Source organism: Rhinolophus sinicus, linkage group LG06, assembly GCF_036562045.2.
Source record: "Rhinolophus sinicus isolate RSC01 linkage group LG06, ASM3656204v1, whole genome shotgun sequence".
Lineage (NCBI taxonomy): Eukaryota > Metazoa > Chordata > Mammalia > Chiroptera > Rhinolophidae > Rhinolophus > Rhinolophus sinicus.
Genome location: NC_133756.1, coordinates 13,867,107 through 13,889,075, shown reverse-complemented (window position 1 = coordinate 13,889,075; position 21,969 = coordinate 13,867,107). Strand labels below are relative to the sequence as shown.

The 21,969-nt window shown below is 50.7% G+C and overlaps 1 protein-coding gene and 1 pseudogene across 7 annotated transcripts in view; one reads left to right on the top strand and one right to left on the bottom strand.

Moving 5' to 3' along the window:
* Positions 1 to 21,969, top strand: part of HIVEP3 (HIVEP zinc finger 3) — a 437,757-nt gene that overhangs the window by 388,916 nt on the left and 26,872 nt on the right. The gene's annotated exons all lie outside the window — the stretch shown is intronic.
* LOC141572082 (protein virilizer homolog) lies at positions 16,805 to 19,149 on the bottom strand (annotated as a pseudogene).

The window sequence follows — 21,969 nt, the reverse complement described above, 5'->3', positions numbered from 1 at the left end:
GGGCTGGAGTCGTCAGAAAGGGCTTTCTGGAGGGGATGAGGCTAGGCCGGGAGGGCCGGCTGCAACTGGAACAGGTGGAAAGGCAATGTAGGTTGGTCAGCTGTCTGGGTGTAATGCAGACTCATGTACCTGGCCAGTCGGACTGATTGCTTGTGGCCCTGAGTATTCGCCTTTGTCAGCGTCATCCATTTCCTTGGCTTCAAACCTCATCACTGTGCCGGGGACACTAAATCTGGGTCTCCAGCTAGGACCTCACTTCTGAACGATAGAGGCTGATGCCTCCTGGGTACCTTTGCCTGGGAGACCCAGGGCACCTCAAACTCCGCACGTGCCCTGAGAACGTCTCCCGCCTCCAGAGCTCAGAGGATGTACCCAGCCCTTCGCACTCAAAGCCTTAGTGGCTGGCATCTTGGATGCCTTCTTTTCCCTCATCCTTCTCCTTCCAGTTAGTCCCCAAGTCCTGGTGCCCACATGAAGCGGTCCATGAGTCGGATGTGCTCTCTCTTCATTCCTTGTGCCACGGCTCTGTTCTCCCTCTTTCCAGGCCCTCGTGTGGGTGCCATTGAGTGTCTTGGATCACGGTTCTGCCTGTGTCGCACCTCTGCTCCGAGCCGTCTGTGGCTGCCTACCTCCAGGATCCAGTTAAACAACTCAAGCTGATCTTCCTGGCCCCGTAGTATGACCTGCCACTGCTGTGCTTAACTTCTGTGCCTGCTGGGGTCTGCCCAGGGCCAAATCCTATCCAGCCTTCAAAGGGTAGTACTCAACCCTCTCCACTAACTAAGCTCCCAGATCCCTCCAACCCCCCTAGTTCTTTGTGTTACTTCTAGAATCACACTGGTGCTGAAATCCATTCCCATCTCCCCCAAGGCCCCTCTTGACTTGGGTGTAAGGGCCATTCTGATACATACAATGCATCAATTTCTATATATTGCCTTGATTTCCTGGCACACATCCCTCTCCCTGCATTCCCTGTCACTTCCACACCTGAACAATGCCTGCATTTTCCAGGCAGCCTCTGGGAGTGCCCCATCAGGAATGCGTTGGCTCTCCTCCCTGGCATCTATGCATTTGCTTGGTTGTTTTAGGAGGTCTCCTTTGTTAGGGAATGCCGTCTTCAGACACACCAAGGTATACCATTCATTGGGGGTGATGCCTATGCCGTAGTGTCCTAACTCAAGTTCACTTGTTGCAAGGAAAGCTGGGACCTCAGTCCAAAGGGCTAGTATGGAAGAGAAAGAGACGGGAATTGATAGGAACCACCTCACTGCCAAAAGCGGTCATCCAAGCCCAGCTGGGGAGTGAGGGGGGCTGGTGTTTAGGTCTGAATGGAATGGTGAGCTGAGATGGTGAGAGCCAGGAAGGCCAGGCCCAGGTGGGGCAGGAGATACTCAGAAAGGCGGCCATGGGCAGGGGCAAAGGGTGGACTGGGTTTAGAGGGGCAGCCCAGCCTCAACTTGGGACTGGGATGCAGGAGAGGGGACCAGAAGGCCAGCTGTAGGGTGGGCCAGAGTGGGTGGGACAGGGTGACTCAGGGGCATGGTGTTGCCCAGGACTGCCCCCAAGCCCTTCAGGCCTTTAGCAGAAAGAGTCAATGCCAGACGCTGCCAGCTGCAGGACTCAGATGCTGAGCTGAGGGAAGACCATCTGTGCTCCTGTCAGAGGGCACTGGATTCCCTCTCTTCCCTCCACCCCAACACCTTACTCCAGCCATCGCCTCTCTCCTGGCCCATCAATTTAGCATATCCAAACTTAAAGTTTCCCACCTTCGAAACACTCCTTTGATGGGGTGCCTACATCACCAGCTTTTTCTGCTTCCCTTTAAAGAAAAACTCCAAAAGGAATTGACTATACTTCCTCACCTCCATATCTTTCCTGCCAGCCTCTCTCAGACCCATTCCGGGTGGGCCTTTGGGCTCACCACACCTCAGAATCTGCTCCCGTCAAGGTCAACAGTGACCTCCACCCTGCAGAATTCCAAGGTCAGTGCTCACTTCTATTCTTTCCTGACCTGTCGGCCGTATTGGACACAGCCAATCCCTGCCCCCTCCTTGTTACACGTTTGTCCACGTGGTTTCCAGGGCACCATCTTCTTTGATCGTCCCCTTCCTTTGCCGATGGCATTTCTTGTGTCTTTGGTGATTCCCCATCATCTCCTGATCTCTAAACATTAGGACCCTCAGAACTCAACTCCCGCCCCCCCCCCCTCCGTCTAAACTCACTGCCAAGGTGACTCCCCATATCGTCTGTAGGTAGATGACACCCAGACTTGTTAGCTCCGCTGGCATTCTCTCCAGAGCTCTGTGACAGGTCTCCAGCTACTGTGTGATGGTCCACCTGGGCGTCCAGTGAACACAGCACAGCAGACGCTGAAAACCACTGTGACTCAGAGGGCTCTTGGTACATTTGTTAAAGAAATTATTTTACGAGTTTACTTAATTCTATTGTTCCACCTGAAGGAGTTATGTTCTTAACAGGTGTGTTTTTTCTGTCTTATATACTTTAATAATAGCTGAACTTATTTTTATTCAAGTCTGAGAGTTTATGCAGGACTTGAATAATGTTGTTTTACAGTGTATCTATATTTTTAAAAGCGGGCGTGCACACGCGTGCACACATGCCTGTGTGTGTGTGTGTGTGTGTGTGTGTGTGTGGTTACAAAACAGCAGATTGGAGAGAATAGTTTTAACTTTTAAAAATGTAAAGGTTATTTTCTTGTCTAATAATTTTTCTCAAACCCTTTTCTTCTTGGACTTTGAAACCTAGAATTGTAATACTACATCCTAAATTTCTAAATTTCTACTCTGTCTAGGCCCATCTTACTGTGAACTCCAGGTCAAGGATGATATTAAGTTTTGTCTTTGATAATATTTGTTGCCTCTGAATATTGATTGGGGAGCACATTGATTAAATTATGCATTAAATAAGTAGCGGTAAGTTGGAGCTTTTTGAATTGGTGTGAAGAATAAAACCCTCATGTAAACCACTCTCAAACTCCAAACTAGAACAGAAAATGCATAGTACTGAAGGGTTGGTAATGGGAAGGTAGTGATATGTATAGCCCAGGCAGAGAAGCTGCGTACATCACCACACACTTGCTCAATGTCTCTTTAAAAGTCTTTAAGTAGCCAGAGGAAAAATAGGGCATCTTTTGAGGAAAGAAGCAACATCACTTATTCAAATTCTGCACAGGCAACATCATTTTTCCAGATGTTCAGGCCCAAAACTCTGTCTCACATCCATTAGTAAATCTTGTCAACTTAACCTTTGAAACCCTATCCAAAATCTGCCCATTTTTTCCCACCTCCAGGGTCAAGCCACTGGCATCTCTGGTCTGGATTGTCACAGGGTCCTCCCGTATAATCTCCTGCTCCTGCCCTTTCCCACTACAGAATATTCTCAACTCAGCAACCAGAGTGACCCTGTTTAATGTTAGCAGACCCTGTCACCCATTCTGCACCCGTCATAGCCTTCAAGCAGCCTGCGTGTGCTAGTCCCAGCTCCTCCCTGACCTCTGCCTGCCACTACCCCTCACTACTTGTGCTCTAGCCAGTCGTCTCTTGTCTCCTTGTCAGATATGCTTCTGCCTCAGGGCCTTTGCACTTGCTGTGCCCTCTGCTTGGAATACTTTTTCCAGAGAGCCCCATGGCTCCCTTACATCCTCCAGTCACCCTCAGTGAAGCCTTCCCAGACCACACACCCACTGTACCCTCCTCTGGTATTTCCGGTTCCCCTTCTCTGCTTTATTTTTTTCCATATGTCTGCTAGTTTGTTTCTGTTTTCTCCACCAGAACATAAGCTCTGCGAGAGGGCAGGAATTGCATTTTGTTCATTGCTGTTTCCTCAGTGCTGAGAATAGTGCCTGGCACATGGGCAGTGCTGGAGGATATTTATTAAAGGGAAGACTCTCCCTCTCCAAAATGGTCATGATTAACTGAGACCTCAGGGAAGGGGGCAGGCTCCCTGAACTCAGCAGCTCTTAGAATCTCAGAGCAGGATCGAGAGTCTGGGTCTCAGGAAGGAGCAAGGACCTAGAGTCAGGGATGAACCAGGCTGAGCAGAACCAACCCACCCATCTGGAGTCAGGCTTGGTGTGGGGAAGGTGAAGCCAAGTGCCTCCATTACCAGGCAAGCGTCTGGGGCTGGAAGCCAGCGTTGTCTGCCGAGTCCTAGCAGCTGGAGAGGACCGGTCCTGGGTGCCAAGCTCTAGAGAGGAGCTGATTTCTTCTTGGTGAATCCAGGTTACCAGGACCCCGTCTACTTCCTGAGAGAGACCCAGTGCTTTGATCTCTCTTCAATTCTCAGGCTTCTCCCCAGAAGTGTAGTCATGCTGCTCTTTGCATGGTCCCAGGGGGCTGGGGAGTGAATTGTCTAACCCATGTCACATGTACTCACACTAGCTTTTGTTCTCTTTCGCTTTTCCCCAAATCCTGTTGTTCCATCTCTCCTAGGAAATATGACCTGGACTTCAGGAAGTGGGTAGTACTTGTGGGGGCTGTGGGGAGGGCAGGATAGCAGAGTCCAGTTGAGATGCTCCATGGCTTACAGCAGGAAGATGGCAGTGAAGATGGGGGTAGAGCCATAGGACCTCTGATGGATTGACTATGGACAGTGAGAATGAGAAGCTTGGAATCCAGAATGACTACAACATTGCTGGCTCAAGTAACAGCTGGGTGGAAGGTGGTACCATTTCCTGAGATGGTCATGGATGGGAGAAAAGAGTCAGAAAGAGGTTTGGAGAAGGGGAGATCAAAACTGGGGGGACATGTTAATTCTGAGATTGCAGTCATGCACCCAACTGTTCTGGGAGGTGTGGGGCAATTGGACATATAAGCCTGGCATTCAGCGGACAGGCCTGAGCTGGAAACCCATATTTGGGGTATGTAGTTTTCAGTGCATAGATGCTATTTAGGGGGATGGGGCTGGATGGGGTCACTTGGGGAGATGGAGAAGAGAGAAAACACAAGGGCATCCAGAACTGAGCCCGGGATATGCCACAGTTAGAGGACAGGTAGAGACAAAGCTGCAAAAGTTTGAGAAGGCAAAGCTAAAGGGGTAGGAAGAGCCCCCGCAGAGCGAGAAGTCCTAGAAGCCAAGGACAGAGGGTGTTCAGAAAGGAGGGAATGGTCAGCTGGGCTGAGTGATGCTCAGAGGACAGGCAAGTGTCTATAGGAGGTGGCCACACGGGGGTCATTGGTGACTGATGGGAGCTGTTTGGGCATGAGTTGAAATGAGACGTGGAGGTAGCACGTGTAAACCTCTATCCTAAGAGGCTGGCTGTGGAGGAAAGCAGGGAAAATGGGGGTGAGGGGTGGAACTGGAGGGAGTGTGAAGTCAAGCAGGTGGGTGTCTAAACTGAGAGATCCTTGTGTGTGTATGTGCTGCTAGGGGTGGTTTATAGCTGGGGCAGGTGACGATGCCGCCTGGAGAGACAGATGGGGCAGAGGGCAGAAGCTGAGTCCCAGGGAAGCTGCGAGTGGTGGGGCCAAAGCAGTGACGAGAAAGGCAGTTCTCTTATAGGAACAAGATGAAAGAACGCTGGTTGCAATGCAAGCAGAATTGATGGTTTGGGGGTGGGAGGTGAGGAGGGTTCTCTCAGCTTCAATCCAGACCTCTTTTCACCATTCCAGGCCCCACATGGGCTGCAGGTCTTCACCAGCCATAGATCTGTGAATGGCTGTTTTGAAAACAAGAGCAGGAAATTTCTGCTCCCAAGAAACCACTTAGATTCTTGGAAAAGGTTATTCCTTTGTAAAGATTATCCCCCAAATAAAAATATCAGATGTTAAATAGTCTGGCTAGGTTGACTCTGTACTGGCCTAGCATCTTTCTCCTTGCATGCTCAAAGGACTTCCCAGGGAACACTTGATCCAGACATTAGAGAAAGCTGATTATGTCATTAAGAAACCCAAGTCACGGACAGTAAAAAAAAAAAAAAAAAAAAAAAAAAATCCAATGTGAAAAGTGAAATGGAAAAGAAAAATGCCGTATTGATCATGGGGCAGACGGCGTGTCTGAGTATGCTGGGGCTGGAGTCCCTGGAGCACAGAGGCCTCTCAGGGAAGACCTAAGTGCATGTCATTAAATTTTAAAGGAGGATCCATTTCTCAAGGAAGTGCTGCCTCTGGTTCCTGTGGGGGGTGTGAGGCAGCCGGGGCTCAGCCTTATGCCAAGGGAGTGCAGGAAGGAGTCCTCACCCCAGCACACGGTGGCCCTGAGAGCGGCAGCTGCAGCAAGGACATCCTCTGGGCCTGGACAGCGGCGTCTGCCTGAGTCTCGGCTTCCCTTCCTGTCCTGAGATATCAGGCCTGGCACCCGGGAAGAAGCTGGCTTCTCCGCACCTCTCCTGTGGGAGAAACAGCCTCTTAGGAAACAGTGCTTCTCTTTCCCTCTCTCTCTCTCTGTTTTTATTTGTATCAAAGTTACACGTGCACAGAGTTTGAAGAGCCAAAGATTTCCATAAATTTTGTTATGGAAAACAGCTCTACCCTTTTGCTTTCCCCACATTTCCTCTTGCCTACCTTCAGAAACAGTAACTTGCATCTCTTTTAGCTGCTTCCCTTGGTTTACCTCTGTATCTCTAAATAATGTGCTTGGGTTGCTACACCTTGGGTTTCAGCTTTAGGCATTAACGAGTGACACAAGAGCCTTTTCACCTTCCACATGCACCCCTATTCTGCCATCCTCTCATCCTCTCATTAGAGTGACACAATATATAATTCACAGCTAAGTCACATCATGGACCATGCTTACTTTTTCTTTCCTGTACAACTCTTCTGTTTGCACTGTGGGTAATAAGTGTGTGTGTGTGTGTGTGTGTGTGTGTGTGTGTGTTTTCTAACTTCACTTAATTTTCCCTAAATCTGTTGCTAATTCGAGCCCCAAATCCTCACCTCACTGACATCTCCCCTCAGACATTCAGAAGCATCGGGAGCTCTGTGACGTCCATCTTGCTGACATGGCCCCTCCCTGAGTTGTCCAGCCAGCTCCAGGCTGCACAGTTGCCCCTCTGCCTGGCACACAGCTGCCATCCCGGGGTCTCCCTTCACCCTACCTTAGAGATTCTCTTGCTTCCTATGTTGGGTCTCCTCATTCGGGAAACGTATGTCTTCCTCTTCCTCAGTTTATTTCCTCATTTTCACCATCCGTTAGTATGGTCTTCTTGAGAACAGTCCATGAGAGTAAGTTTTTCGACACTTCACATGACTGATGACGTTGGGAATCTTTATTCTGTTTCTCAGATTGAAGTATAGACTCCCGAGTCGGGAAGGATTTCCCATCCATTTTAAAGGCATTTCTCCCTTGTCCTCAAGCTTCTGGGTTGCTATCAAGAGTACCAAATCCATTCTGATTCCTGTTCCATTCTCTATGACTGTCTTAGGGTGATCTCTTCATCCCGACAGGGCTGAGATTTCACAGGCGAGGATCTCGGTGGGAGGCAGTTTTCATCGCGCTGTGACTTTCAATCTGGCAACTCGGGGGATTTTCTTTAAGTATTTCCTTGGTAATTTTCTCTCCTCCCTTTGTCGCTCTCCTCTCTCTTTGGAATGCTTGTTATTCAGGAGTCTGGCCTCCTGGCTTGTTTCTCTAATTTTCAGATCTTCCTGTCAGATTTCCCATATCTTTGTATTTTTGCTCTATTTCCTGGATACTTCTCTCCATTTTCTCTTCCAAACATTCTGTTTTTTTCACTTCTGCGTTCATGTTCTTAATTTTAAAGAGCTCTTTTGTTGAATGTCCCTTTTAATAGTATCCTGTCCTTATTTGGTAGATTCCAATATCTCCTCTTATCTCTCGGAGGCTATTAAGGTTAGTTGTTTTGGTTTTTAGTTTTCTTTTCTACGTGGTTTCTGATTCCCTTGGGTTCCCTTGTATCCATGTATGTGTTTTGGCTTCTTTTCTCAGGTGTCTGATACCCTCTGTGTCTTCGCATGTGTAAGAGCAGGAGATTCATAGACGACTGGGAGCTCAGGGTCTGCGAGGGAGGCTTCCCCACAGCTGCTCATCAGGGCCATTTCCTTGGGAAAGCTTCGATGACAGTGTCTTAGGTCTTCCCTTTGGGGCAGAATCCCCATGAAGACTCCCGTTTCCTGCCTAAAGGGTGCAGGGTTCATTTCCCACAATCTGGGAGCCACAGTAAAGAAAAAGGTAGGAGGGGGAGGGGAAAGGAGCTGCAGCATCCAGTTGTACATTCACTTCCTCCCCTCATTTCTTTATGGTACCTCTGCCTGCCCTCCACTTGCCTGCCATCCCCCCTCAAAGGCAGAGAATATGCCTCCAGTCTTTCTCTGTGGTGGGGGAGCAATGGTCTCTGGCTGCTGGAACTGAGGAAGAGACAGGTGCCTGACTGCCTCTAACAAGACTTTTGACCCATTGTCATTATCTTGGTTCCCCCACCCCCACTTCCAGAGTCCTTGAGGATCCTGTGTTGTGAGTCGGGTTGGTTCTCAGCTTTTCCTACTGTCAACTTAGGATTCCATTTTCTTGAATCTGCAAAGTCTTTTTCACCATCCATCTCTGTCCAAAATTTTATTGTCAGTCTCCTCTCCTTCTCTTCTTTGTGGGTTAATTATGCCAAAACAGAAAAAAAGGAGGGAGGGTAAGGGAAGGGAAGGCAAGGGAAGGGAAGGGAAGGGAAGGGAAGGGAAGGGAAGGGAAGGGAAGGAAATTTGGTTGGTTTCTCCTCCATCTTTAATAAAAGCCTACTAGTAGGGTTGTTTTTAAATTGTTTAGCCATGAAATTCATTCTTCCAAAGAACTCCTCAGGGAGAGTCACCCTCTCATCCTCCCACATAGGCCCTTGGTGCCCGAGTGGCACCTCCCTGAACCTCTAGGACTCAGAGGAGCACAGGGAAAAGTGCCAGTGTTCTAGAAAGTCTAGAAGTCTTTGGGTTTTGGAATGAGACAGTGTCAAATTCTAGCCCTGCCTCCAGCAACCACTGGCCAGTCCTTAAAAATAGGTATGATGGCATCTGCTTTACAGGCTCCTGTGTGAACTGACTGGTGAGATAATTTAGGCTGCCTATTCCAGGCCTAGCATACAGGAAGTGCTCGGCAAAGGTGCCACTTCCTTCCTTTCCTCCTGCCTCCTGCACTGTTATTTCCTTCTTTCCATCTTCCTTCCTTCCTTCCTTCCCAGCTCCCCTCCTCCAGCATGATTCTGATCTTCTCCAGGCTCAGGTGGTCTTTCTAACCAGGCGGTAGAAAGCTGTAAGCCAGGGTGTGTCTTTGATTGCTGTGTGTGGACAGCCATTCAGAAGGGAGAGAGAATTGGAGATTCCAATTCTGCAACTGATTGATCCATGAACAATAAAAACAAAAAAGAAAAACGACACATGGGTTGTTGGGCAGATGGAATGTCTGACAATAACATTGAACATGGGTCCACCTGAATTTTATTAGCAGCAAATCATAGGAAGCTTACCTTTTCCATCTTTGGGCATTGTTTGCAATGAGACCTCCTACCAGGAGGGAAGTACCCTGGTGTAAGCCCTAGAGCTGGGGACTCGGGCAAGTCTAGTGTCCTCTCTGGGTCTCAGTTTCTTGGTTCGTTTGGAGGATGCAGGAAAGGACTTGGGCCTTGGAGTGCAGGGCTGGGTCTGAGTCCTGACTCTGCCATTACAACCTCTGAGATCTTGGGCAGCACATTTATTCTTCCTGAACCTCGGTTTCTCATCCATACCACAAATGGCCGCCGTATGGTTGGGGTGAACCATCTCTGGCTATCATGATGTGACATGTAGGATCTTTCTAGTTCTTGTCAGCCAATGAGCTCTTTCAGCTTTGCGCCCCCTACTGGGAGAAGATGTTTCTCAGAGATGTTAGCCAGGAAGGGCCCGGGTAAGGGGGGCTGTGCAGGCTATTGCAAGCCCTATCTCTCCCTAAGGAGAAGCGGGCAGTTTCTGAAGGTCAGAGAACCTAATTCGAGCTCATCATCAGGGTATCCCTTCTTGGGCAGGAGCCTTTGGCAGTGTGTCCCAGCCTGGGGTGAGACATCTGTTGGGAAGAATTTCCTTTCACAGCCCAGAAATGGGTACTGAGTATTGACTTCCCTGAACACACTAGTGAGGGAGTGAGAAGGGCAAAGGAGATGCCAGTCTCTAAAGGGTCCTCTGGCCCCACCGCTTAGAATAAGGAGGAGAAAGTTGCTCTCTCCCCACAGTCTGGAGTCTCTTGGAGGAAAGGTCCCAGCTGTGGTGTGTGCCCCCAAGAATCAGTGGTTCCTTGCTGTCCATAGGCCCAGAGACACTGATGCCCTCCAGCCAGTCATATCCTGCCATGCTGTGCTTGCCGGCCTCAGGTACCTTCAGTCATGCGCTTTTGTGCTGCTAAGACACCTTTCTTCACTCAGAGGTGCACATGCCTCTCGGGGCTGTGGTGGACATTAAATAGAATGAGAGCCTGGCACACTTGCCCACAGCCTGGCACACTCCTTCCCACCCCATTGCCGACCAGAGGAATGAGTGACATTTTCCACTCCCTGCCCTCCAAGGGGAGCATCTATCTCAGTTTAGCAGTAGAGCCAGACCTGGGCTCAAATCCTGGCTCTGCCACTGATTAGAAAGCCACGTACCCTCTCTATGGCTCAGTCTTCTAATCAGGAAAATGAGAATAGTAATAGCACCTATGTGTCAAAATTGGTGAAAATGAAAGGAAACCATGTTTGTATGTAATATCCCTGGCACGTAGTAAGCTGACCTCTTATTCTGGCATGAACTATCAATATTTACTTATGTGATTGCCTCTTTAAGTAAAGGGTAGAGTCTTGGTATCTCTCCTTCTACAAGCACTTGTGGTAGAGTGTAGACTCTGAAGCCAGACTTCCTGTGTGGGAATCCTGGATATATCAGAAAGCCTGTCTGACCTTCAGTAAGCTATGTAACTGCTCTGTGCCTCCGTTTTCTCATCTAAAACAGAGAAAACAACATCCTAAAAGGTATGCATGAGGGTTAACTAAGATGTTAGCTGTAAAGAACTTAAAATGCCTGGCGCATAATAATTACTCAACAAAAGTCTACTGTTGTTGTCATGAAAGAGTCCCTAGAAATCATTTGATCAAAATTCCTCATTTTGCTAATGAGGAAACCGTGGCCCAGGAAGGCAGTAATGCAGCATGTTAATGACAGAAGCCAGCCTCTTGCACCCACTCGAAACGTGTCAACAAGAGGAAGGGCAGGAGGACTACGTGGTAAGTGTGTGTGAGTAGGGACATGTGCATCTTGCCGTGACTGTTGATGGCAGGGAGACAGTATCGTGGTGGTTGGTATCTGGTGAGAAACTTCAAGTGCCTTCAGCTTCCGTGAAGACAGATGGTCAACCCCAGAGGATTCCTTTGGCTCAGGAGATAACATAGGGTGGGTGGCCTGGTTGGGGGGCCTCAACCCTAGGAGGTAGAGGAGGACCCCCGTCACAGGGGGTGGGCCGTGCACGGGAGTTAGAGCCTGGCCAGTAGGGGAGGCCTGGCGCGGCCTTGGCTGGAAGAAACACACACTGAGGAATTCGTGGGGTTGGCAACTTGCTCTTAAACAGTTCAGGAAAAAAACAGTTTTTTTCATTATACTTTCAATCTTTCTATATGTTTGTGATGGTTTCAAAATAAAAACTTTTTTACAATAAAAATGAGAGAGTAGCAGTTTGGCTCAGAAGAAAGGAGACCAGGGAAGCCAAGAATCAAGGAAAGAGTTCGAAAGGCACAGACGGTGCAGGGTCCCCGGGGCAGATTTCCAGACAAGTGGAGCTGGCCAAGGCCAAGCGAGGGGGCTACAGGCATCAGACCAAAGCAGGCGCGGAGCCCAAACCCTAAGCAGCATGTTGGGTTTGTGCTGTGGACCGGTGTCACCTGTCACCATGGGTGGCTTGCAGACCAAAGACGGATGGCCCAGCTGGGGGAGAGTTGGGGGAGGTGTGTCCCCAGGACACACAGGACAGCAGGGGTCAGTGTGCCAAGCAGGCACGCCTGTAAGAACATGGTGGCAGCAGACAGGGACCAACACAGGAGCCAAAATGAGCCCAAAGCAGCCAGGGAGGAGCCAGGTGTGAACGAGTCCTGCGACCTGTGGGCAGGTGTGGCTGGCAGACCAGGGCCAGCAGGTGGCCAGCCAGGGGCGAGGCAGGGCTTCTGGGGCCTGGGGCCAGGAGCAGGCAAGGAAGGTGGAGGCAGCCCGGAGGGCAAGGGAAGCTTGTCCACAGGCTGTGCTGTTCAGCCTGGGGCAGGATCTTTAAGGGCCAGAGAGGAATGTATGTTCACCCAGTGGGGGCCAAGGTGGGCGCAGGCTCGTTCAGAAGGAAGGGTGGTCACCCCTATCAAAGAGGAGAAGGCCGGTTCCCATAGGCTTGCAGGACATCAGCAGATCTAGCAGCGGGGCTGCCTCGGATCCGTCTGTCGGAAGTTACTGGGACTGCTTAGCTTGCAAGCTTAGGACCAGACTCGAAGAACCGTGATTTTACTGAGGTTTGTAACCTACTGGCAGTGGCACTCTGTTGACTGGTTTCTCACCATCGCAGTGAGTGGGAAATCCCTTCCAGTGAGGAGGGCAGGCAGGGACTTGCATGGTCCTCCGTGGTCAGCAGTGGGGAGGGAGGAGCCCCGTGGGGCGGAGCAGGAAGTGGTGGCTTGAATGGATCTGGGCCAAGGGATAAATAAAGTTGCCCCTGGGGCGCCAGCCACAGGCTGAGCAGTGACCTAGGGGCTCCCACTGGGGCTGGTAGGAGGCAGAAGTGACGTGGACTGGGGCCAGCTGCGGCCCCTACTGGCAGAAGGGTATCCCCACCTGGATTCACACAGGGTGTACGTGGGGTCTGGTTGCTGCAGGAAAGAGCAGGGCAGTGACCCAGGGTTGTCCCCATGCTGGTCCAGGCTTTCTTCCTTCCCCCTTTTAGGGGCCAACTTGCCTTTGGTCTGCCCCATCCTCCTGATAGACCCCTGAAGTGTGGCCTTACCTGAGGCAGGGAGAAGCTGCCGGGAAGGTAGTGGGGCTTCGGCTGGGGTCTAGCCGAACAGGACCTTGTGCTTGCTCAAGTCCACGAAGGGGGGTTCCCTTGTCCTCCTGTACCCAGCAGGCCAGAGGGCACTCCAGGGACAGCACACTGAAGTAGCAAATGGCTCCCCCCGGCTCCCTGGTGTCAGGCAGGCTTGGCAGGGGGAGCCTGGCCTCTTTGTCTTTCTCTCTAGTACAAAGATGAGATGTCTGCACGGGGCTCAAGCAATGGGTCTCCACAGGAAGGCCTGGAGTAAGGCGCTTGGGGTTCCAGCAGGCTCGAGAGATGGGCCTAGCCATCACCGTGCGGCCTGGGCACACCCTCAACACACCCCTGTTAACTGGGCCTGGGGGGCACTGTCGCTCTCCTCTTGGAAAGCCATCATGTGCGCACACACACCATGCTTAGAACATTGCTTCGTCCTTCCAGGAATTCCTCACAGATCTCACTCCCTCCCTGGACTCCTGGGCCCTGGTTCCTACCCGCCTCAGCTTGGTCCTTCGCATTTGCAGATGTCTGGGTGAGAGCCTCCCACAGGCTGTGACGCAAACCGGCAGGGGTGACTTTAGGCGGCACCTGGACAAATGCTCCTTATTTCATTTGTCACGTTCTCTTTTAATGTGTGTTAGAAAAATGTAACCAACACATGAAACCTGTGATTTCGTGCCTGAGTCCTTAGGATGAGGCTGTGGTGGGGTGGGAACCACAGGCTCGTGCTCAGGCAGGCCTGTCTCTGAGCTCAGACGCCTGGAGAGCCCAAGATGTAGGTCCCAGTGTAGGTTCTGGAGCCGCTCCCAGAAGCGTCACGCAAGTCCTTTAAGGAATTTGCAGGAAGATCACTTCCAGTGGGTGGCTTGGAACTGGCATGATACCGGACATGGAATCATAGAGGAGGCAGGCAGACCGGATAAGGGCAGGGGTGGGTGGGACTCAGGAGCGTGGCCCTGGGGCTGGCCGACCTGGGTTTGAGGTCTTGCTCCGCCAGCTGCTGGGTGTGTGACCTTGGGCAACATACTAACCCCTCTGTGCCTCCCTTTCTCATCTGCAAAGTGGGGAGAGTGACACAGCGAAGGGCTGTCCTGAGGACTGAATGACTCACCACAGGCACGGTGTTCAGCACAGCGCCCGGTACCTGTGAATGGTCGATAAACGCTGTAGCTCACGTTGAGTCCTGCAGCTCCACTTCTGTCACCTCCCAGGTGGCGCTGCGTGTGCAGCCATTGACCCGGAGGGCTGGGCAGTGCCCAGGAAGCACTTCTGAGGACGCGACCAGGAAGGGGCTTGTGATGGGGTCACAGGTGTCGGTGGGGGGGTTAGGAAGGAGCACCGTCACTTTTGCATCAAATGGAAGAGGCTCTAGAATTCATCTCATTGTTGTGAGGGCAGAGCGGGAACAAGCAAATAAAAGTCACTGTACACTGTAAACATTGCATGCATTTGTGGCTAGTTTTAAATTTCCGAAGCCTGGTATTCCTGTAACTCTGCCACGTAATTGGCCCTAAAGCCTGGCTCAGAAAGATCCTTTGCTGGCCCCCCAGTGCCCTCCACGGTTGATTAGGCCACAGACCACCTCAGGCACCTCTCTCTGCCCAAGTCAAACCGTTTCCTCCGTGCGTGCCACGCTTCTCTGCCTCTGTGCCTTTGCCTCTGCTGTTCCTTCCACCTGGACAGCCCACTCCTCCTCTTACTCTCCAAGTCCCTAAGTCGACCTCTCCTTCACAGCCCAGGTCAGATGCCCCCATTCCACGAAGTCCTCCTGACCTTCCCCCTGACCCCCCGCCACCGCCTGCTCGACACCTTCTCTCCATGTGAACCTCAGGACCTGTTATAGTACCTTATCCTTACATCTGTTATTTTCTGTTTGGTTCAGACAAATGGATGCTTTCAGGGCCTTAGAGACCACAGGCAGGGGAAATCCATGTAATAAAATCCACTTAAAATATGTAAGTTTAAAATGTCGACAGGGGGCCACATCACAGTGATCTTGGGCGTGATATGGTGCCACTTACCAGCTGTGCGGCTGAGGGAAGTCACTGTAACTCTCTGACTTTCTCCATCTCTGGACCAGGGATAACTCTCTCTGCCTCACAGGCTGTGGGGAAGTCAGGAGGCTGGAGAACACTTCGGCGTCTGCCACCATGCTCGGCAAACACTGAGTCAATCTGCAAGAACTGTTAGCAGAATCTGTTCTCTTTCCGCCCTTCAGAGCTGATTCTGCAGCTCATCTGGACGTCGCTCCAGTCACAGAGTTGCCTTCCTGCTGCCGCTGTTTGCTCTGAAAGGCACTGCACATGCTGTAAATAGCAGCTGTAAGTGACACTTGGTCCCGGCAGGGCCAGCACTGCTGGAGAGTTGCCCACAGGCTTTCTGGAGACACTGCATGTTGACTCACTTCTCTACTGAGCACCAGGCCTGGGGAAGGAAAGTGCCTGGGGAGTGAGTGGTCATCTGTAACAAGGTCACGCCCCGTCACGTTAGCCCTGGCCCTGCCTTGGGAGACAGGTGTCTAGGCTCGTAGTCCTGGCTCTGCTACCAATGTCTGTGTGACTCTGGGCTTCAGACACCTTGTTGACTCTGCATGGCCTAGAGGCTTCAGAGGGTGAGCACAGGCTCAGGGACGCCTGGGGTTTCCTTACTGAAAAGTGTCTATTCTGAGAATGGAGCAAAACCCTCCTGAAAGCTTCTGTTCTGTCTCTGGAGTCCTTCTGCATCAGCTCCCTGCCTGCTGAGAACAGCAGTCCTTGCATTTACCACTTTCAAGCCCTGAAGGGAACCTTTTTCTAGCAGAGAGAGAGGGCTGAAGGGAAACAGTTTTATTCTCACCCTCCACGTGAGGGGCGGTCAGCCCCACCTGCCTTCTTCCCAGCAGCCCTCACTCTGCATGTTCAGAAAGGACCTCAGACAACTCACTGACCTTTGGTGACCACTGACTGAGATGCAGCACACAGTCCCCTGGACTGAGCCCTGTTCCATCTGGCAGTCGCCTGGCCTACTGCCCATCCTCCACCCCCCGTCCGCAGTAACAGCAGCCGTTGTCACTGAGGTTCTGCTGTGCCCCAGGGACAGAACTTAGCACTAAGAACTTCACAAATATAATTTCTGAGCCTTGTCACCCCATTAGGTAGTATACATATGTACACACACACGCACACCCATTCTACAGATGAGGAGGCTGAGGCTCAGAGGGGTAAGGGAACTTGTTCATGGTCACTCAGGTGGTAAGAAACAGAGCTGGGAGTCAAACCCAGCCCTGTGTGGCTCCAAAGCCTGTTTTCTTTCTTTCACAGCCCACTGCCACTAACTAAAAGGGGTGCCCTACTTTCTGCGTCCTCTGCCTCTTAGCCACCTGCTTGTCGAGTCCCTGGTAAGATCGTGTTCCTGCCCCTCCCTATGCGCATGGCTGGGCCCCAGTGGAGCACAGTGAGTGTTTGGATGAGTGTGATGATAGTGGGCTTCCCTAGGCCCATGGTGATGGTAGAGTTAGCAGTGAGGAGGCATCCACTCCCCTTTCCTGCTATCTGTCCATGCTCTGGAAGTCTCTCCCATCAGCAGCATCTTCTCCAGCCATGAGAACCAGGGAGTGCATATTCCAAAGAGTAGTATTAGCGGGGGGGATTGGTGCCCTTCCTCTGTTGCTCACTGGCTGTGTGACCTCAGGAAAGTGACTTTCCCTCTCTGAGTTTTCATCTCCCCATCTGAAAAAGAGAAATGGCATTACCCACTCCCCTGATTTCTAGTAGGGGATAAATGAGCCCCTGTAGTTAGGAGGATGTCTCATAAGCACTGAAGGATCACAGATGTTCAGTTGGTATTATTGTTGCTGCTGTCATCTCTCCAGTTAAAAATACGGCTAGAAAATTGTGTTGAGTCCAGTAGCCACAGACAAAGGCTGCCTCAGTAGCTCTGTCAGACTGGAGACCTTCCTCCTCTTCTTGGTCAGAGAGGTGACATGGAGCTCTGATCAACCGAGGTATCGCTTCATATGCAGAAGATAAAGAAGCCCCTTTTAAGGCGATGTCAGAAGCTGTCATCTTTTAAGTCTTGCAGCTCAGGATAAGCACTGGAATTAACAGAAGCAAGGTGACCAGTCCCAGAGATGAAGGCTGTCAGGTGCCGAGGAGAACAGAAAAGTGACAGAGGCTGGACAGGAGGTGGACCGTTGCAGAAGGTGCAATTCCCAGTCAATGAAAAAATTCTTCAAGGGAGTTAAGAAGCTTCCCTGTGTCCCCTTCACTTACATTTGAGGATTCCAGAAGGACTGTCCATGACAGCCTCCACCTCCATTTCATATTCTCACATCTAACACCTGGTCACGGTCAGGTTCACCGTGCTGGGGACAGACGGTGTGTTCTCTGCTAACTGGAGAGTGTGTCTTTTAATCTCTGACAAGATTGCATAGAAATGGCATTTCTGAAGGATAACTGAGCTAGCGGTGGCGATTTCACAGTCTGATCTTAACGTATGAGCGCTAGAAGCTTTTGATAGCCCCATCTCGCAGCCTGCCTACCTCTATTCCTTCTGTCATGCTAAGAACTGTCGAAAGCATTGGAAGCTTTTAACTGAAGGGAAAATGAGATATGAGCAGCAAGCAGGTGCTCAAATTGCCCGTGAACATTCCTACTTGCAGCTGTGCCATGATGCCTCCATTCCACATTCTGCTCGTGAAGACACTCACCAGTTTGGCCACAGCTTTGAGCAGCCGGACATTTAAGGCAATGGGTTGGTGAAAGGCTTCCTGCAAATTGCACGTTTGTGTGGTCCAGTCTACCATCCCACCAGGAGAGTCTTGTTTCATGTTTTTCAAGTGCAAATGGCCAAATCCCTTTACTCTTAAACTTGGATTTTCTTCTAACGCTGTTATCGATGTTGTACCTCTATTATCCTGATACAATTCTAACAGTTTAGTTAAACCTCACGGAGGCTTTTATTGTCCCTGCATTTTCTTTATCTGGACCTTGATCCATCATCCTACTGATTTCCATTTCAAAAGTTGTCTTGCACGGACCACTGGAGTACAAGGTGGTACAAGCTTCCTGTCGTACGCATCATATGTCACAGGAGGAACTGAAGCCGCCGTCAGCCACAGATTCACCGTCAAAGTTTGGATGTTGGGATGTGTCGCATTCCGAGTCAGCAGTTCCATCTTCACCACTGGATTTGTTCCTCACCATTGTCCCCTTGGCTGTGGTCTTGGAAGGCTTCGAAGGGTGTCAGCATCCCCATCAGCATGTTTTGGATTCCTTTGCAAACCTGGCCATGGCTAGGGAGGAGGAGAAGGAGAGGGTGGTGTCTCCATCACGACTGCTGCCTCTATGAGCTGGTCCAGGGAGGGTTGGTTCTACCAGCATCTTATCACCAACCATTGGCTTTTCTTTTGAGCTGGGTGAGGGGGACATCTCTGAGCTTCTCAATCTATGGAAAACTGGGGCACGTGGTTTTCCTTACATTGTGAAGAATAAACCCAACTATGATGCGTGCTATCATGCAAAGTGCTAGAGAGGGCAAATACTGACTGAGCTCCTACTCTGCATTAGTCCCTGCTCTAAGCACATAGCCTATATTAGCAAAGTTAACCTCACAATAACCCTGTGAGTATATACTATTATTTTTCAGTAATTTTTAAATTGAAACATAATACCATACATACAAAAAAAGTCATAAGTACACTGTCCGTGAGCCATTACAAAATAAATACACCCATGTAACTATGCCCAGTTACCCCCAGGTCAAGAAATAGGACATTATCCCCATTTACAGATGAAGAAACTGAGGCACAGAGAGGTTAGTTAAATAACCTGCTCAGGGTACACAGCTAATAATGCGCAGAGCCTGGTTTCAGCCTTGGGAATCTGGCTCCTAAGCCCTATTCTTTTTCCTGCGATACTACACTGCCCCTAGGAAGGTATAACCAGGGTGTGGGGACAGAGTCCCAGAGAACAGTTTCCAGGCTCTTGGCCTCACGTGGAAAAGTGCTGGCTCAGTTATTAGATGGCCACCAGCTGTGACTAGTTGGCCATCAGTTGTTACCGGTTAGCCATTAACCACTGATATAACTGCAGTGGCTATGCTAGCAAGCGCGGAGCGTGGATTGTGGATTGCAGAGAGGCGGATGACAGTTAGCAAGTGAGATTGGTTGGCAGAGAAGCGGACGGCGGGTTGCGGATCGTGTGGTTCCTGCTTCCTGTGTCTCCAACCCAGCCTCCAGCGAGACTATAGTGGTATGACTCCCCTATCTATGGCTCCGTGGGTGTTCCTTTTTGGCCTCACCATGTCCTGCATTCTTATGTGGGGAGCGGGAGCTGAGACCCCAATGACACTGCATAACACAGGGGATGTGACCTGGCTCAGGCTCAGGGAAAGCTTCTGAGGACATGGAACTGGATTGAGCTTTGGGAAGGATCGGACTTAATCAAAGAAGGGGGAGGGAGGGAGAGCATTCCAGGCTGGGAGCTCTGCTGAGAAGCACTTGACATCCAGCAATACTGGGGGGAGGGAGTGTTCAGGAGAGAGGAGATTCGGACAAGCAGCTGTCAGGGACAGCTGGGTACAGTCACCAGTCATCTGAGGGGCAGCCACTGGGCTCACCAAAGGGCTCACAGCAGTCATCCCTATGTAGCATGCCACATTGAAGACCTGCTTTACAGTAGGAAAATTACATGTCTGTAGAAAGGTTTAGAAGTATTGGGCTTTTGTTGGAAGTGGTAACACAGTCTTGGACTAATAGCCAGGAGGTATAATAAAACCATCTCACAGCCACAGCCACCAGGCAGCCGCTCTGGGTCTAGGGCAGCTACTTGGCCAGATCACACAGCTGGTAGGGATGAGGTAGGATTTGGACCAAGGCAGTCTGACCCCATCGACATCCCTCCCCATGCCTAACCACTGCGTCTGCAGCATCCCAGTCAGACCAGGCAGGTCCCAACTTCCAGCATGCAGTAGCTATGTGACCTGCAACAGGCCACCTCACCCCTCTGAGCCATGACCATGCCCTTCCTTGCTTCCTGTTTTCCCACCTTCTCACCTATAGGCTGTTGTGGCCACCAGGGTGGGTGCTGTGTCCATTGAGATCCGAGTTGGACCCACTGGACCACAAGTCCAGCCTCCCTCGCAGCACAGGAATCTATTTTGCCCCAAACCTGAGAGGTCATTTATCCTGTCAAATACTCTCCATGGTGGGGAGCTCAGAAGCACTCGAGCTTACTTTTCTCCAAGTTTGTAGCCCTAGGGTTGGAAAATTCTTTTTTAAAATGAGCTCAGATCTCCTCCCTGTCCCTTTCTGCCTGTGGACTGAGCTGCCTTCTGGGAGGCTGGCAGCGGTTGCACCTGTGACCTGAGGGTCCCAGGTACAGGTTTTGCAGGAGCTGGGTTTCTCCTCTCCTGCCAGCTGGTGGGGAGCAGGCCTGCTCAGGGCACGGACCAAGAAGGTGCCAGCCGTTATGGGACAATCAGAATGGCCTCTCTTTTCTTCGCCCTTTAATATTTGAGTCTGTCAGTCTGGGGCCTGAACACACAGTCCCCTCATGGGCTCTTCAGGTTTTAGCTACAGGTGGTTCCGGCCAGCTCTTTCATGAAAAAGGATCTAATCTACCTCGAGTGCTTTCAGATGTTTGGGAAAGTCTTGCCGCAGTCATTAAATCACAGCTGTTTCCTGGCACAGCCATGATACCTTGCATTCACTATGGGATTTTAGTACAGTTCACAGCCTTTCTCATCGTATTTTCATCTCAATGCATGTATATCTCTGTGCTTCAGGAAACACTGAGGTTTTACAGGTCAGGGTGGCATAGCAACTCATAGCCATTGGCCCACAGGCATTGATCAGGCACCTAGTGTATACACATATTCCATCAGCTGTTACTATAGACAGCTTTGGTCGGCATGCCCTCTAGCTACTGCTGCACAGCACCGGATGACGGATGACAGCTCTAACTGAACACCACCCCATCCCCCACTGCCTGCACGACACAGGCTGGGCTGCTATGCAGGCACCTGAGGCTTTTCTTAACCAGCCTCAACTTGATTTTCTAGCCTCAATTCCTGCTACTTGTCAGATAGAATTGTTATCTAGAATTGCACCGAGACTTCCACGTAATTTCTGTAGAAAGCACCTACCACAGAGTAAGCACTCCACAAATGATAGCTGTTTCTTTTTCCATGATAAAGGATTACACCTCTGACCCTGGCTGACTTTCTTTGTAGTAAAGAATAAGACATTTATTCAGTCTCCAGGATCTGGTCACTTGCGCATTCTGGGCCTGCTTCCTGTCTGGGGAACAAGGAAGTGAGGCTAGAAGAACACTAGAGAGAGGACGCCACAGCTGCCTGCTTCAGGCGGGGCTGGCTCCAGCCCCACCTGAAGGCCACTGGCTGCTACGGGCCATTCCCTCTTAAGGACAACCTGCAGGGGGCGGGGAAGCCTGGGGAGGGATCAGGAATCCATCCTGAGTGGAATTGTTTGAGGATGTGGAAATGCTAGGCCTGGAGGGAAGGTGTCTCGAGCAGCATCCTTTGGAGACGTGTGGAAGAGGAATTGCACCAGCCGGAGCGCAGGCTGCGGTGGGAGCACAGGCTGACAACTTCAGCTTAATAACAGGAAGGCTGCCCTAAGGTGGGAAAGCTGTGAGACCCCAGTGCCAGCATCTGCCTAAAAATGACCAAATCAGATGGTGCACAACTCCCCTCGCACGTTAGAAGTCAGAGGTTTTAAGGACCTTCCAAGCCTAAATGATCTTTAACAGTAATTTTCAAATTGTCTTTAAATTCACAGAACTCTTTTTTACAAAGTTCCGTTTACATCGATGCCTGCTCTGAAAAAACAATTCCGTGTGGTGGGGAAGGAGGCGTCCAGAACCCAGAGGCTCAGCTTCCCCCCCTCCATGAATCCTGAGCACAGTTTGAAAGTTACTGTTTGAGAATCCTGCCCATCAGGGCCTGCTGAAGGCGGCAGCAACTCCACGTAATGTGCACACTTAAAGAGTCCACTCCTCTTTG